Source organism: Teleopsis dalmanni, chromosome 2, assembly GCF_002237135.1.
Source record: "Teleopsis dalmanni isolate 2A chromosome 2, ASM223713v2, whole genome shotgun sequence".
NCBI classification, from domain to species: Eukaryota; Metazoa; Arthropoda; class Insecta; order Diptera; family Diopsidae; genus Teleopsis; species Teleopsis dalmanni.
The window spans coordinates 78,137,034-78,157,146 of record NC_051847.1 but is presented as its reverse complement, the minus strand read 5'-3'; positions in this window follow the sequence as shown (position 1 = coordinate 78,157,146).

Genomic DNA, 20,113 nt, shown 5'->3' with positions numbered 1-20,113 from the left:
ATAAAAAAATATTTAGAGAATTATATATGTGTATGAACAATAATTTTTTAAAGGAAACTTATTGCTTTTTTTTAAAAAAAATTGTTTTCAATTAATTTAAAAAACATAATTAAATTAAGTAATTGTTTGTAATTTTATTATAGTTTGTATTTCATTTTAATTTTTAATTTTTTTATCACTTTGTTTATAATATAAAAATAATATAAACAAATTTAATTATGTTTATAATAAATAAACATAATTTAATTAAATATTTATATTTAGTTTGATTTTAGTTTGTATTTGGTTTTAATTTTTAATTTATTTATCATTTTGTTTGGAAAAAATTTAAATAGTTGTATGTAGTTTAATTAAAAAAATTATATTTGATTTTAATTTTTAATTTATTACTCCGTATAAAAATAAATTTATTTTTAAAAATATAATTAATTATAATTTGTATTTGGGTTTAATTTTTAATTTATGTTTCACTTCGTTTCTAAAAAAATAAAATTAGGTATATGAAATTTCAAAATTAAATATATTTAAAGGTTTATATATTTGTAAGTATCATTATTTCGTAACGAAATATTATTGTTTATTTATATTAAATGTTGGTATGAAATAATTTTAATTAAATTAATTAAATGAAATTACTATATATAATATAATATAATAGCAGTTTGTATTTGGTTTTAATTTTCGTTTCTAAAAAAATCAAATATATAGTTTAATTATATATAGTTTTATATAGTTTGTGTTTAGTTTTCATTTTTAATTTATTTATCACGTTGTTTCTTAAAAAACGGTATTGATACATGTATTCCATTTCAAAACTAAATATATATAAAGAATTACATATTTATATCTATATTAAATTGTTTTAATTAATTAAATTTTAAATTTTATTTTATTTATTTCAACTATCACATTTTTTTTTGAAATATTTTTGGTTTTTAAAATGAAAGTTGTAAAAATAATCATTATTATTATTATATTAAGTAGTCATAAAGAGATTAGTTATGTATTGGATAAAATTTTAGTATTTATTTCATCACAAAAACACACACACATAATTATCTTTAATCATATTATTTTACTATAATTAATATTTGAACAAATTTAAATTGTTCTAATTTTTATTATTATTTTCGTAGAATTATTTTTGTTGTATATTCTTTTTTTTTTGTTTTTTTGTAATGGACACTATTTTAATAAAGTGGAATTAAATGTTATACTTATTTATTTATACATAATAAAATGTTATTATAATATTATTACTTGTTCATTGATTTGGTTTCATGTGATTTGTCTAATATTCTATTTGAGATAATTATTATATTATTCTATTTATATTTTATTTTTAGTTTGGAAGTAAACGTTAAGATGATAAACAAGAAATTTAATTAGAAAAGACACAAATTATTTCTCTTAATTATTAATTTATAATTAATTTTTAAATATTAGGTAAGTATTTTTTGTCTCTTCAAGTTTGTCAATAATTTTTTATTGCATATATATTTTGTTAGAAATCACATAATAATAATGTTATTGTCAATTTAGATTTTAAGTATAATTTTATAGTTTCTGTAAATGCTGTATGAATTTTAAAAAACAATAATAAATAAATATAAATATTTTGATAGAAATGTGCTCGTTAATTTTTCTATGTAAATTTTTCGGATTTTTATTATAAATATTATTATTTAATAATATTATGTATCACTATCATACGTATCACTATGACTATTATATTATTATTATTACATTATTCTTTTATTAACAATGTTGTTACATAGTTGATAATATATATTATATAGTATTGATCTAAAAGCATAAAACTATTTTGTTCACTATTTAAAATAATATTACTATTTGTGTTTATAGGATCATCACTTTATTTATGAATATTTAACATAAATTTATATATTATTTTGATATTATTTGATATATTTTATTTATTTATTTTTATAATATTTATTTTTATAATATTTATTTTTATTTTTTTTATTACTATTTATTTATATGTTCTTCGATTTTGTTTATATTCTTTGGTTGGTTTTTTCAATATATATTGATTTATTAATATTGATATTATTATTAGATTAAGAAGAGTAGGGAACAATAAGAAAACCTATATTTTTAAAAGAAAATAAACTTATTTTTAATTTTTGATCATTTCTAATTGTTCATCACTGAAGTTAAAATATATACAGATTTCAAATTCAAGTGCAGAAGTTTTGAAATAGTCTAATTATATCAAAAATATTATTAATTTAGTATATGTACGCCAAAATTGTTTTTATATATAAAATTAATTTCTTTTTTTATGCCTGTATAAATTTATAAAAGTTCTTAAATACATTTACACAATTCTTCTATTATTATTATTATATATAATACTACTATTCTATTTCATTCTTCTTTTATTTTTCAGTATGCAGTATATACATCCATTTTTTAACGATAGGAGTGTACCCATATCATACAAAAATTACATTCTCTAGGAATTGGAGAGAAATTGAATTCTACTGAAAATGTTGCCCGGAATGTTTTATAAACCAAAGAAAACCTCTAAATCATTTATTAATATAATTAAGTCATATATTTAAAACTTCACTACATAGGTATGATTTGACCGCCTAAGTGATAACATATTAAGACCACAGCTGTATTCAAACAATTTAATACGGAGAAATAAGAGTGCTAGGTTAAAGCACTACAAATACGTAAAATAAGAAAGTTGACTTATAATTTCACATCATCACAAGCGCGGAGAAATAATATGTTTAAAAAAATTTCTTGGTATTTCTACAATAAGTTGATATTATATATAAAAATATATACATATATACCGCTATATACCCCTAAATACAGAATTTATAAATATTTTAAGACCTAAAATGTATAGTATTAATATAACTTTTAATTTTCTTTAATTTTTCTTCTATATCTTATCTATATCTATATGTAAATTTATAACTTTTCATTTTACTTAAAGCATTTAGAATTTTCATATCAACAATAATACGTAAGTGGAATAAGTAGTAATATAAAATATTACCCTATAAAGATATATTGTTTTAATGTATTTAAATTTTAAAATTATTTATTTCAATTCATAATAGCACATATATTGCTGTCAATAATGTAAATATTTTATGTAAAATAATAAGTAAAATTAATGAAATAAAAATAAAAAAATAATTAATAAAAAATAAATAACTTATTTATATAAAAATAATTTATTCTAATTATTTACTGGTTTGTGGTTTTTTAATAAGGTTTAAAATATATTTCAAGTTCGCATTAGAAATTTTACGAAGGCAATATTTAAAGTTGTTGAACAGTTAGACGACTTTCAAATAAAAGTAAAGACGACTTTCAAAATTAAATAAATCATTAACATATCAAATAATTAATTGAATGGTAACTTAATTTCATCTTGTTTTGTTAAATTTAAATGTTAATTAATTTTTAATTGTATGTATTTTTTGCATTATACCCTATACTACACGAGAATAGTCTATATAAAAATGAACATATATTTAATATATTGCGATGAGAAATATATTAAATATAAATATATAAATATTCGTCAAGTATATATATTATCTCACTTAAGAAAATTTTTTGGTAAAAGCAGATATTAGAAAATATTAATTATTCAAAGACATTATCAGTAATTATTCTACTTCTATTATCTTCTTCTATTCTATTATTCTTCTATTAATATCAAAATAAAGATACCTAATTTATTTTGATTATCAAATATGAATTTATAAGAAAAGACTATGTATTTATGTTAATATTTACTGTATTAAACACAATTTTTACTAAAAGCAATATATATATATATATATATACATATATATAACTTTTCATTGTTTCTATTTATCTACTAATTATATCTTATTATTTCTTTTCTCTATTATTTATCTATTTAGCTAATAAATTTATGTGTTTATGTATGTATAAGTTTTATCACACTTGAAGGATATAATATTACCGTTAATATATATCTACTAGAAATCCAATTTAATGTTAACAATTAAAATGTTATTACCTATATTAATTATATGGTTATAATAAAATCGTATATTATTATATATATATACGGTATTACATTTCGCATGAATATATTTTTGAGTCTATTTTAAATTTATTTATTTATAAATTATTGAAATTAAATTAAAAAAAATTTAAGAATACAAATATTTTATTTATTCATATTGCAGAATTTAATGTGTTTATTTAACATATTTACACATGTACATTGATTATTATTGTGCCATTATAAATTAATTTTAATTAATTTAAAACAATGATATTTACTTTACTTGTTTATTTGTATTTTAACGCATAATTTGTGAATTAAATATACATTAATAATATATATATTAATAAAATATATAATAATATATATTAATAATGATCGATTTTTTAAAATTCGTAAGTTAGGGACTATTTTTATTATATTAATAATTTGTATTTAAAATACTTCCGTTCTAATATTTTAAATAATTACTATGTAACATTATATTCAATAAATTATTGATTTGTGTGATAATATTGCTGTTTCTCTGCATTTTATAACTAGTATTATTTAATATATTTGTATGCTATTAATTATTTTATAAAACTTATAATATTCATATTAATTAATGTTAACATAATTAACTATATTATTTAATAATGCACTCTTTTAATATATTTAAAATATTTTTTTAGTTTAAAATTATTATTATGTGATCACTTTTACTTTTATCTATTTTTTGATGTTTTCAGGTTTTATCAACATAATCATTTTGTTTAATTAACGTTTAAGTTATAACGATCGTTTTGAATAATTTGTTAATTAAACATATATAAAACCATTACACTTTTTTAAAAATATATTAATATTTTTTAATAAATTGTTATTACGACCAATATTCAATACGTTTTTTTAAATTTTTACTGGGCTTAGGTCGTTAATCTAACACATAAAAGTTAAAAATGTTTTTTCAAATGAAAATCAAACTTAGAAATTTGTGTTAAATATTTAATTGTATATTAATTTTTATAAAAAATTATCTGTGTTACAGATATTTCGATATTTCGTAATAATTTTTTTTTATATATTCTTTAAATTATTGTATTATTTTAGGGTAATTGGAGAGTTAAGTTCAACTTTTGTAAAAAAAAAAAATTAAACAGAATAAAATTAAATTATTCTTCACAATAATTTTTATTTAATTCAATATTTGAACTTTAATCTAAAGTCGTTTGGAGTAAAATATTGAAAGAAATTTTTTAATAATGATGTTTCGTATATCAAAAAATTTGTATTAATTTTTTATTAGATGAAATTAAGTAAATAAATCAATTTAAATAAATTTGAGTTATTAGGTTAATTTTTTAATTATAATTACTTAACACTTGATATATGCACATTATATTATTTAAAAAATTTATTATAATTAAACGTTTCAACTTTAAAATTTCTATAATTATTGTATTAGAGAATTTTAATCCACGGATAAAAATTAACAATAAATTTTTACTATATGTAATTATATTATTATAATATTAAAAAATCAATTTTATATATCACATATAATATTTTAATTATTTATATTAAAATTTTTATAATAATTACACTTGAGAACACAATTTTTCATATGTGAGAAGGATTAAATCTTCTACATTAAACAATAATTTAAAATTTTTGCGCGAAGGAGAAAACACGAACTAACGAATTCAGCAGCGAAAAGTAACTGAAAGCGAAATTAAAATCATAAACGCAATTCCGCAGCGTTTCGATCAAAACATTTAATTTGTGCTTTCAATTTTGACTTGAATGCTTCAAGCATTTGGTTCAACTTGACTTTCAACTTCTTATGTTCCACACAACAAACGTGCCCAATTGGAAATTTTGTATATTACGACATACAAAAGGCATAGCAATATTTGATGCTTTTAATGATACATTATAAAAAGTTTGTATTGTGCTTAAAAGTTTATATATTTTAATAAAGATACAAATAATATTATTAATTAAAAATATTTAAATATTTATAATAATAATAAATTTATAATACAATATAATTCGAACTCATAACGTAAGTTTTACGAGATTTATTTGTTTTAAGTCGAACATTGTTCAAGGATTTGTGACTTGCGGATTTGTGGCTTTTGTTTGCAGTTGTGGTATTTTGAATTTAGAAGCGGTTTTATGTATTTCTTTCTATATTTTTATATATTATGATTAAATGTATTTTATATATATATAGAATATAATGTATTTTATATATTTAAATATGGAAATAAATTTGTTAAACACTATTTGTACCCAGAGTGCCGTACTACGTCTCACAGTAAATAAATGATTTCATTTGAAATCATTCCAGCTTCTGCTCAGGAAATAATTGACATCATTAAGTCTTTAAAATCCTAAAAAGCTGCTGGATTTGACCTCTTGACAGCTTAGATCCTAAAGAACTTGCCAAAAAATGCCAATAAAGTTCTGACATTTCTTATCAATACATGCTTTAAACTGAGATAAGTACCATCCTTCTGGAAGGTGGCTAAAGTAATAATGGTAGCCTAACCTGGCAAACCTGCATATGAAGTTTCTTCATAGAGGTTTTTATTAAAGGTTTTTGAAAAAGCATCTAAAAAGCGACCACCAAATATTATAGAAAAATGATCAATTCGGCTTTAGAACCAGCCACTCAACAATTGAACAATTCCATCGAATTAGTAATATAATAGAAAACTGTTTGGAAAAGAAGGAATTGTGTTTGGCAGTGTTCTTTGATATCTCGCAGGCATTTGATAATGTGTTATGAATGCAATTGCCAGAACAATATTGCGATCTTATAAAATCTTATATAACAAACAGATATTTTTGAAGTAAACAAGAAGACTGCTACTCAAACCTAAAAGAAATTAAAGCGAATGCTCCACAGGGAAGCATTCTTGGCCCCACACCATTTTGTTTATTAATTATATTGAAATTGTAAAATGGCGGCGTTTGCTGATCATACAGTTCTAGTTTCAATTGGTTCTAAATGAAATGGAATTAACTTAAAGTCTCCAGCTAGCCATTAAAAATGTATATCAGTGGACGAAATAATAGCGACTCAAGTTTAACAATACAAAAGCGGTACATGTTTACTTTACGAATAAAAGGGTCTCCTATTGCAAATTAAATATAAATGAACTGGAATACCCTGAGCGAATACAACGAAATACTTAGGCATGACCCTAAACGTTAAATTACGTTGGAAAGAGCATGTGAAAAAGAAAAAACAAGAACTTGAGCTTAAGTATAAACAGATAAAATGGTTAATCGGCGGAATTCCGTGTTATCTTAAAGCCTGTATGGACTTATGGTTTACAGTTATGGGGATGCAAAAGTAAGAGCAATTTAATGATAATACAACGTTTCCAAAACAAGGTACTTAGAAATATTGAAAATATTTGCAACGTGCAGGCAGTAGGCGCATGATGTTAAGACCTAAGTTATTAGTAAAGAAAAGAAATTGATAGTTGTGATTTAACTATCTGCATAACATGTTTTCATGGTTATGTTAAGAAAGAGTGTAAAACTGACGTGATCAATCGTCATATAACTGCTTTGTAACAAATGGATATTTACAGATTTATTGGTTTTGTCAAAATTTTTTGTTGAATTTTATACTACAGCTTATAGGTATACATTGCTTTACAATTAGTTTCAGTTCGGTCAAATATTTGCTTATGTATTTGTGCGTATTATTATGTCTATTTAGAGCAAAGTATAACTTAAGTGGTGTCGTTAGGATCTTGTACTGGTATTCATCAATGCAATGCGTATCATACGTTAGGACTTTTGTAAGTACAGTCAAACTTCCATAACTCGAACTTCTATAACTCGAATTTTCTATAACTCGAATCAAAAACAGTGCACTAATGTTTTAGATAGCAAATTTCACACAGTTCTGCTTCCATAACTCGCACTTCTATAACTCGAACTTCTATGACTCGAATTTCTCTATAACTCGAACAAAAATTTTGTTCCGTGACAATAGGAACGTGGGAAGGTGTGTTCTATAAGTTGTATTTTTATTTTAAGTATGAATCCATTTTAGTGTAAGGGGAAGTCTCTTTTTCTTTAATTTAATTTAATTTTTTCGTTCTTATGTTGCTTATTTGTGCAAATGTCAGTCGCTGGCAGGGTGGTTAAAAGTAAATAAAATAACTTCCAATGCTTTTCTTAACGATTATATTAAGCGTGACAATGAAATTTGTACAACAAGCTTTTCCACAGATGACGATCTTATTGAGCATTATAGCTCTGAATTAGTGGATTCTATTCTCATCGGAACGGAAAGTAATGATGAGGATTTGGTGGATAAAATTGTTCATTAGCCTTCCAAGTATGAAGTAGAAGACTTATTCAAAATTTAAAATTTTTATTTACAAAGGAATGATAGTCCAACTGATGATGACTATAAGGCTTGGAATAAATTGGAATCTTTTTTTATTGAAAATAAGAAAAAATAACTAAAATTCCAAACCCTGATTTCTGAATGTTTCACTTCACTATAACTTCAGTACTAATTTGAGTTTAAATAAATAAATATCTTCAAATGTAATTCTAGCTTCTTTTAAAAAGAAAAAAAGAATTAAAAAAATTCTCTAACTCGAAGTCGAACCTTAGAGTTATGATAGTTTGACTGTATATCTTTGGGAATATTATCTTTTCGTTTAGGCTGCTAACTTCGATAAGAAAGAAAAGCATTATTGAATATGTACAGAAAGCCATTAAAAATTGTTCTTAGACAACTTTTTATTTAAATTTTAAAATTTCATAAGTAAACCTTACTTAATTAATCTCTACTTAATAATACCAATACATTTCTTTGTATGGCTTACGGATCTAGGTATGTATGTTTAGTGAGAGATAACTTGTATTTTATTCCAGAGCAATTTTTAGACGTTTTACTTGCAATTCATTTGCATTTTAACTTCGTTCTTTCATTTGTTCAGTAACAAGAATTAATTTTTTTTTCTATTCTCGTTTGTTTAGTTGTGCAAAATTAAATTTTTATTTTTTTTATTTTAATTTTTATTTCACTCAGAGTTATGCAAATCGAAAATTAATTAATTCCAACGCTATTTACGTCTTGTGTTCTTTTTGTGATAATGAAAATCAACAATTTTTCTTTTACATGTGTCTGCTCCCAGTCGATTGCTCTATTCTGTGTACTTTTTAATTATTTGTTTAAAAGTCGAACGTGTTAATTTTGGAATTCTGAGTTCAAAAGAAATATTGTTTCTGTTTTAATTGGTTTTAAATTTTAGTTGCTACGAACTACGAAACATTATCGCATAATTTATACCAAAACTGTTTACATTCATTTTAAAATCTTGACCTAATATATCTGTAAATTAATGGTTAAGCAGTTTGGAATTAAAATTAACATGAAAACAAATTAAATTTAAAAATACACATTGATAAACAATTTAATTTTTTTTAATTTTTGGTTTTCGGGGAAATTTTTAAATATATAAATACATAATTTATATAAATGCATTTTTTTTGCATTCGAAAAATACAGGAGATACAGGCAATTATAAAAAATTGTTTATTGATTAGTAAAATTAGTAGAATTAGTAAAAGCGTTAAAGATATCGTTAGGTATAGTGAGAAATATTTAATATATAGTTTTAAAAACCTGTGTTCAAAGTGGGTGTCGTATTCGCTTATAATACTAAGATGGAGTACCTTAAGTTGACTGACCACATTGATTACTGTGTGGATTTGGAAACTAAAAGTATCACTTCAAAAATATCTTTTAAAAAGACACTTGCAGACTATGTCTGGAAGAAAAGAAGACAGTGTTGCTTTATAATGCCAATGTCCAGCACTGGCAAGCAGGAAGATAACTGTTCTGGGACACTAGTTGCTAAATAAGCTACTTGCTTGTAGTTATGTGAATGGAAACCACTTTCGTCACAACTCAACAACGACATCCGAGAAGCGAAGGACGAAAAAGGACTCAAGTTGTTTCGTGGTCTACGTCGGCTAATGCTTCACGTCAGTAGCGCCACTTCTTGGACGGTGCGCTGTTTCAATGTCCCACAATATGTATATATAGGGATAAGGCATGTGGTAGATCAAAGGTACAAAAAACACACAAAAAAGGTTCAACTTTGTGTGTTACATTTGCGACATGTTTCTTTTCTATGTTTTCTATGTTTTCGTGATAGCAACTCCGTCGAATCGGACGTGTTTTTTGTGTCTTTCATTTAAATTAATTATCTACATTAGATTAATTAAATGTTTATTAAATGTAATTTAATTTAAACAAAATTTACTATAAGTAAAATCAAAGGAAATACTGACACAATATATATATATATATAACAGAATAGGACAAAGTGCTCTTGTCGGCAATATCTGGAGCATTTTTCAATCAATAAGAAGGGTTTTATATGTTTTTTCATCACTGCTGATATTTTTACCATCCTAATTTTTAATAAATACAAAAATCTTTAGGGGGGATATAGATTTAACTTGTCAGCTCCAATGCGAATTGGTGTACAGAAGTCGAACAGGGAGGCATTGTTTTTAGTTTTTTGGAACGCAAAAAAAAATTTTGTTAGAAAATTATCCTCAAGCTGATGAAACAGATGTGCAAATTGTACTAGAAACTGTAGTATTTATTAGATTTAGTGCTTTCTTTTTGCGTAAAAACTATTTTTATTAAATGAAAAGGCAATAGCATATGTGTTGCATTTGCTGAAAAAATATGATAGGGATGGGATTTATAAATTAAAAAACTATTTGTATTGAACAAAAGCCAATGGCTATCATATAAGTGTATTTCATAGATCAATCCAAAGAACACTAAAGACATAGGACACACAAATTGGAAAACTATATGGCCAATATCTGCCATATAGGAGTATTTCATTGATCAGTTCAAAGAACGTTAAAGATATGGGACTCACAAATTGGAAAACTATTTTCATTTACCGAAAAGTCAATAGCTGCCGTTTAGAAGTAGATGAGTTGATAAAACCCTACAGCTATAAGATTCTTAAATTTAACAACTAATAGCTTCATTAGTTGTAATAGGTAATAGCTTTATTTTACAGATGTGTGGAAAAAAACACTACAGAGGTGGAATCCACAAACTTAACAATAGTTGCACTGAGTATACTGAAAGGGATTATCATTTTTACTATTAAAAATCTGTTTTTTTTCATTTCTTTTTTTAAAACTTATTCAAAAATATTGAATTTCCCAGATTTTTGTAAAAATTTTATGTACAAAATGCGAATAATTGTTACATATATATTTGTGAAGTTGAATTCGTTAGCGTAAATATATTACTTGCTGTTGATTTAAAAAATAAATATATTTTCCCTATTAAAAACTTTACTAAAATACAAAACTTAGTTTTAAAGTCTTAAATGCGTTCACACTTCACAATGTGTTAGCAAATTAGGAATTAGCGATAATGATACATGTGTTTACACCATAAAACTAAATGAACGTAAAGCGAAATAAAGCAAAATACAAAAAGAAAATATTACAGAATTAATAAATAAATTGTAATGGATCAATGTATAAAGAAAAATTATTAAAAATGAAATAATATATAGTATGTAAGAAATTAAATTCATTACTATAAAGGGTATTACTTTTAATTTTCTAAATATAAATTTTTAAATAAATGTTTTTTTTTTTTTTGCTGAGATATTTACTTTCCAATGTGATTGGTTTTTATATGTTCTATTTTTTTTATGAACACTTGCGCACCTGATTGACATATTGGAATGTAACGAGATAATAGTCTTTTAACTGAGAAACTATTTTTTTTAATAATCTTGCTTTTTCGTTTTAATTTTCTTGGACTTTATTGTATGACCAGCTTTTACACAATTAAAAAGTTAATTGCAAAAATGCGTTAGTTGAAATAGTGTAAACGTTTGCTAGTGTACTTTATTGATCACGATCACATGTTGAAATTTAGAATTTCTGCACTAAGATATCTTTTTCTATAGAAAATAAAATTTACCAGGTGTATCGGTATGAAATGAGCGTTTTTTGGTGAAAATAAAACACTAATTATTAATAGGAAAGTAAAAAACATTTTATTCAAAGTATTGGCCAGTGCTTTCAACACATTTTGACCACCTTTCTGGCAATTTGTGGATACCACGCCAAAAAAATTGTTCGTCTTTTAAAGCAAACCAACCAGACACCCAATTTTCGACCTCCTCGTAGGAATCAAAGTGCTGCTCAGCCAATGCGTGTCCCATCGATGAAAACAAATGTTAATCGGAAGGAGCCAAGTCTGGTGAATACGGCGGGTGGGGTAGCAGCTCCCAGCCAAGTGTTTTGATTGCATCCTGAACCCGTTTTGCTTTGTGTGCAGGTGCATTGTCATGGAGCAGAATTACCTTGCATTGACGGTTTCACCAGGTTTTAGGAGCTCGTGATACACCACACCTTTCTGGTCCCACCAAACACACAGCATTGTCTTCTTGCCGAATCGATCTGGTTTTGCAGTCGATGTGGATGGTTGTCCCGGATTAACCTATGATTTATTCCGTTTAGAATTCTTAAAATAAATCCATTTTTCATCGCCAGTAACAATCCGATGCAAAACCGATTTTCTTTCGTGTCTTTGAAGCAAAATTTCACAAGTGTTTTTCGGTTTTCCATCTGTCTTTCATTCAATTCATGTGGCACCCATTTTCACACTTTTGGATCTTTCTCATAGCTTTTAAACGGTCAGAAATTGTTTGTTGTGCAACATTTAACATTTCTGCCATTTGCTTTTGACCCAAAGTGTCATCTCTATCCAATATCGTTTGCAATTTGGCGTCTTCAAACTTTTTTGGCGGTCTTCCACGTTCTTCATTTCTCACATCAAAATCATTATTTCTGAACCGTTGAAACCATCTTTTGCATGTTGCTTCTGATAGAGAATGATCACCATATGCCCATATCATGGTGATATCATATCATATTCATAGAAATTATAATTATATACTATTCCTATAAAGTATTGTGAGAGAGAAGCAAACAATGCTGGGTAGTAGTTGAAATGGGGGAATAGTTCTCTTTAATAAAAGAAAACAAAATGAATATTAGAAGGGCAATGGTTAGCATTTTTAGCTTATAAATTTCAATTAATTTATTTATTTATGTACTTGAATTTATTAGTGAATGAAAGGCTCATATAATTTTGACGGAAGATTGGAGTTTCGCAACATATTTCCAGTGAATATTCACAATAGGCTGAATTCTGAGTTTGGCTGCACTGAAACTTAAGACTTGAAATTTTTGCGAGTAACTCTGAAGATTTTAAGAGTATTGTTGTGCTTTACATGTATTTTTTTTTCGTAAGTTGCGAATATTTTTTTGCTACTCTGAAAGAAAAAATTACCGCCACTTCTGATCAATTATCTATTCGAAAGTGATTCAATTATTTACTTATCAAAGATATATAGTACTTGAAAATATTGCTTTCTTGCATCTATTTCAATAGGATGCCACTATAATTAACAGCGGTTAGCAATACTTAATTATACTTAATTTATATATGGTACTTATTTAATTATTTGTTTTTGCAAAAATCAGTGTTTTTATTATTTTAAAGAATTTTAATTTTTAAATCATTCCTTAGTATACTCATTCAATTATTTCATAAATTATTTTGTTATGATGTATGAAACAATTAAAAAATTTATGATATAATTAGCATTTTGTAATGACATACAAATAATTTTTATTAATCACGTCTTGACCAAAAATATTTTCACTTGTAGGATTAAATTTGTTCAATCAAAATATTTTATTTTTATTGAAATTATGGATAAAGGCGTCAAAATAAAAATATTTTAATGCGGAAACAAAATGATTAATCCAAAAAAAAATGTTTTTTTTCTTTATTCCAAAAAACACCTACTTTACCCAAACAATACATGAAAATACGTTTTTATCTGCCAAATGTGATCAATTTATAACGAAATAATTCGAAAAAATAATAATAAATAACTTTAAATATTTATGTTACAATTTAAATTAGGTGCGTAATAAACAATATGAAAAAATCACATGCGGCCCGCGCAGTAAATATAATTAAAATATCATGAGAAGAAATGGCTTCCGGTGTGGCATATGCTCCCGAAAGTACGAGTATTAAAAATATAGAATTCCAAAGAATCGCATATGTTTATTTCACACTTTAATCTATTTTCTTGTTTCTTGTTTTTTGCTATCGCAGCACCATCAACATCAAAGGTAAGAAAACTATTAAGCAGATAATTTTTTTATAGACAGAGGTACTGAAAGGTATCTGTGCAGCGAACACAATGAAATACAATCAGGTGAGACCAAATCAAGGTCACTGTAACAGATCACTTTCGGTTTCGCTTACTATAACTCTACCGGTTCATCGATCTCAAATTTATTGCTTTGGCGAAGAGTTCGTTAAACCAAATGAACTACGTTTGAACGCTGGAGTGTTGCAGACACTTTGATCTTATGGTCACGTTCATCAGCGACTGAATTCATGTTTCTTCAACTATTATATCTTGTATCTTTATCTGCAGTACTGCTCTTGTTAAATATTTTAATGCGTTCATTTATCATATTTTTTTAACGCTGATTATAAAAATATTTTATTTTAATTATTTTTTTTATTACATTATTTTATTTGATTATATTTTGTTTATTATTGTTAATTCTAAATTCAAAATTCAAAATTCAAAATTCGATGTTCAAGTTCCGATTTGCGGTGAAGTGCCATTGTACTTACTCGTGAAGTTGCCGCTTACACCGCAAATGCGCAATTTTTACCAGTTTTGAAGTCTGGCTTCAGAAATAAACTTAAATTTCGATTTTTGATTTAATTTTCTTTTTAAAACTGACAGAATATTTTTATTGGCGCAAATTAATAATTGCAATAAAATCAGTGTTAACAATACAATTCGTTATTAAGCATAATTCAAAAAATTTTTAAAATTTATTCTCGATCGTACAATTGATTATATGACATTTTATTGATATTTTAATTGACGTTTAGTGGTTCCGCAAATACTGACATGGAAACAGCATTGAGTTGAAATCGAAGTACTCGTAAATGACTGTTCAGTTAGAAGTTTCAAATTAGTGAACATGTGTGTATAAGCTAAGTAAAAAAAATTTATTTAGAATAAATTGTATATTTATCTAACATTTTGTTATTAATAATAACAAAAGGCATCTTGGAAATGTCTGAGTTAAATCTAACCTCGTTTTTTTAAGTTTTATATATGTACTGAAACCTCAGTTAATTGTATGGGCTGTCCGAATTGCTAGCTGACGAAGTAGAAAGATTATCTGACTTTTGTTGGGTACCTCTTGGAGAATTATTTCCGTTGTGGTTTGATTTCATATTATACTAATATCTTTAGAGAGATCCATGAGTGATGAAACCAAAAATTTATTTAAATGATCCCAACCTGGGGAAAAATTGATTTATTAGGTGAAAATATAAGTTAATTTAAAATTTATTCAAATTCAATTGAAACCAAAAAATGTTTGACGTTTAGCTGGTGGTAATACGGCTCCCAAAAATTCACCATCAGGATTTGTTGTGGATTGGTCTTCGCTTGGAGGCTACCGTTCGACCTTACCGGCATGGGTGGCCCTATCAGTAGCAATGCTTGGATTCAATGCCCCTACTAAACCACCTCACCCGGAAAAGATTCCGCGACAATACTCCTAATTGGTAGTAATAGAATTGGAGTGGTAATTTAAGAAATATTTCTAAATAAAAATTTGTATTGTAGTATTATTGAGCCGATAATTGGAATTGTTTTTTAAATAAAAAACATCTCTACATATTTATTTAAAAAATTCCATTATAATTTATTTAATCGCTGGATATTATAATATGTGGTAAAATATTTCTGCATGTATATATTTTATACTTATTAAGTTCCGTAACGGAAGTCGCATTTTGTTGTCAGTTATTTATGTCTCCTGAGCATAGGAGGGTTCTTCGTTCAGTAACTTTCAAAGGATTTGTATTTATGGCCAAGAATATTATTGCCGCGATTTTAAAACATATTTTTAAAATGTATCATATGTAAAGTATGTAAATATAAGTCAATATGTATGCGTATATGTCTTTTGAGATTGTATATGATGATCAATGTCTTTGCAACGATTGAAAGTAATTGTTAAAAAAATTAGTAGGATCTAAAAAAAAGAGGTTATGTTCTATAGAATTTGGGAAGATTACTTTACTTTCAAAATAATATACCCAGACAATATTTTCTAATATACCTAGATGTATTTATATGTAAGTGCTTTTAGTTTAGGTTATTTGGTTACAGTGGTTACAGGTCACACGATATCTTTTCGCTGTCCACAATTAACGATTCTCAGTTTTACTACTAGATTCATTCCAAGAAAATTTTTAAAATAATCTGAGGAAAAAATTTAATAAAAAAAAACCATATCTTTCGTTCTTACTGATAAACGGTCTGACAAACAGCCGACAAAGTACTTCCCTAAAAACACGTTTCTTCTGGAGGTTAGGGCTGGGCACTCACAGAAAAAATATAAAATTGTTTCATTTTTCCTGTAAGTTTCCACAATTTCTACAATGAGTATTAAATTAAATGCGCAGTTTCTATAAATATGTTCCGATAAATCACTAACCAGTAAGGAGTGTTCACGCGGTTCTTATTAATAAGTTCCCAAGATCAAGTAGTGTTATAAGACGGCTATGTTAACTGGGAATTTACACATGTTCTAAGTGTCTTCCATTTAGCATTTAATATAAGTATATATAAGAAATTTTAATTTCTTATACACAGATTATTTTTAAACTTTCCAAAAAATAATCAATTAGTAAATAACTTGAAATGGTTGCTAAAGATGTTAAAGATCAACACAGGATTAATATATAAATGAATGTCATAGAACTAGAGATAATATTTCAAGTATTTGTCATAATATAACTATAAAATGTATCTTAATTAACAATTTTTCGCCGTTTTGCTACCACATTTCTCGTAAGAACCTCTAATATAGAAAAATATAGACTAACTCAATGCCCTCGAAGTTACATAATTTAATAGGTCTTTCGTCTTTACCGATGAAGTGTCTGATAAACTGTCAAAGAAGTATGGTCCTAAAAACTATGACCAGAAAGAGCTGCAGTAAGCCTTGCAGTGTTCACACGATAACTTTTGATGAGTTTCCAGGATATAGTTTTATTATAGGTGTGGTATGTTAACCTGGAAGTTGCAATTAAGTAAATGTACTAACGATAATTTCATCTTGAAAAGCCTAAATTATTATACTTAAATAAAAATATTTGTTTGTATTTTGATACCAATACATTTTCTATTACCCAGCAGATAGTTCAAAACTACAGGAGATATTATATATACACTTGAATAAATCTGTATACAGTCTTTTATTTTATGATACTTATAATAATTTGCAGTTACTTATCCATTTATTTTTAATAAATTTTTATTAACAGTAATTTAATAAAACTGAGATTTCGAAAACTTGATTCCTTAAAATACGCAAGAATAAAATTTCTTCTTTTTTTTTTGAATAGTAGTGAATATAAAAAATGTTTACATTTAATTAATTGAATTATTTGTGTTATTATACAGGTGTTTCGAGTATTGTTCAATACCCATCATCAGTTGTCTTTTTGGAAATATTTTATTTATTTAATTAATCGTAAATAATTTTTATTATTATTATAAAATATTTTTGTTTAAAAATTTTTTTTCTAAAATTTTTTCAAAAGTTTTTTTGAATAATTTGTTTTTATCTTATGATATTAGGCATATAATCAAATTATATGAAAAGAAAAAATTTTTTCCAAACAAACAAGTGTCACTATAACATATTGATCTACATTCTAGATACTCGATGTTAATATTAAAATATACCTCCAAAGCAGATAACTTAAATTTGATAGCAAATTAAAATCTGTATTACTATTTCTGAGAAGACTTTTCAAAGTACCATGGCACATTAGGACAAATGACATCCTCAGGGACCTCAAGATTGATCTCATCAAAAAATACATACAAGATAGAGCCCTGAAATTATTTGTGAAAACTGACAGACTTACCAAGACCGCGTTATCAAATCTCAGAATGGTTACAGGGTCCTCGGAGAAGTATGCAGATCTGAGGCCAATTATTGCTTAGTCTGATGAAGTGATAAACAATAATCCAGTCAAGGCGTAAAGAGGGGTTTTGAAAATACCTCGAGTTAAGAAAGAGTAAAATAGCTCAAGTGCACTAGCTCAAAGAGCTTCAACATAATTACTATTTCTGTTTTCCTCTTGGCATAATTTCTAGAACTCTAAAATATGTTTAGAGAAAATGGACGAAGACGAACTTAAATGTAGTATATATCCTTGACCAAAGTGTAAAAATTCAAATTCGGTTATATCTCAAAGAGGACAAATATATTAATAAGTTATCATTTTTGAATTTGTGGGTCAATATACTTTTTATTTGAAATATGGAATCAGATGTTAGACCACTAAAGTAGTTAACGAAGAGAATGACTATTTTCAAATTTGACTGGGCATATGGATATGAATGGATGGTGATGCAATAACCGAAATAGCAGATGGTTAGTCAAAAAGTTTATTTAATTAGATTTTAAACTTTAACATTGATTTAGTTTAGCTTTATATGAAAATATTTTGGCAAGTATAATTTAAAAAAATTAAAATTTGAAGTACATTCAAAAACAAGATATAATAAAATATATTAGGAATAATCCAATGCATATAACTTAGAAAAAGTACTTCAAAATATATTGTAAACAGATTTGTACGTATTTGTTTATATATAGCTTAGCGCTCAATTCGGAATTAACTTCAGTCTCAATTCAAGGCATATAGAGTAAGATACTCAAACACTTGACGGTATATTTATTTTGTTCATTTGACAATTTTGATGCTATTACCTGGCAGTTTTGTTTGTTTTTATACATATGCATTATTTCGTATAAGGTAAAAATATAATATTTACAGAATACTAAAAATATGGTTTGTATTTAATTTTTTCAAATTTAATTAACATAATTATGTATTGAAATCAGTTCTTTTTATTAGAAATATGAAATCGTTTTAATACAATAACTAAATTTCATACTATTACCTTTGTACCCAACTTGTTTAAATCACGATACTAATAAGTTCTTCATTTTAATTAATTAAAAAACACGTTTAAGTAAAGTTACATATACGAGTAATGCATTCAATATAAAAATATATAATATTAAAGATATATTTTTAATTATGTGCATCTATAATTACATTTAATTAAAAGTACACCTTTTAAGATATCAATAAAACCTACATGATAATCACTTTAATGAGTTGATAAGGAAATGCATAAATTGAATCAATACTTTATGCAATTATCAGTAAATAGACTCATTAAGCTGATAAGACTTATGGTTGCCTTCTCCTGGTATTGACAGTGCCGCTCTTTATGTTGAAATGAATTAATTTAATTTAATGTAACTTAAAAGGAGCACGAATCGTTTAATAACTCATCGAGTCTTAGAAGCAAGTATCTTATTTATCGTCACTTTAGATCAATTTAATGCAAATATGCTAAAATTTATTTTGTCAATAAATAAAATAAAATAAAATAAAATAAAATAAAATAAAATAAAATAAAATAAAATAAAATAAAATAAAATACAATAAAATAAAATAAAATAAAATAAAATAAAATAAAATAAAATAAAATAAAATAAAATAAAATAAAATAAAATACCATAAAATAAAATAAAATAAAATAAAGTAAAATAAAATAAAATAAAATTATAATAAAATTAGTTTTTTAGATAAATGGTTGAAACAGGATTTTTTCTATACTTAATATTATTATGTGATTCATGAAGTGACAATTATTAATTACAAATCAATAAAATAAAATAAATTATAACAACTCAAATTTTATTTGAAAAAAATATGAATGCTAAGGAGTTTATAACGCTTCACCGTCAAACTCTAGCGAAACAGTAACGCCTACTTTGCAACGCAAAGTGCACGAATGCACTTTATTTGGAGTCACAAAATGCCTTGCATCAACA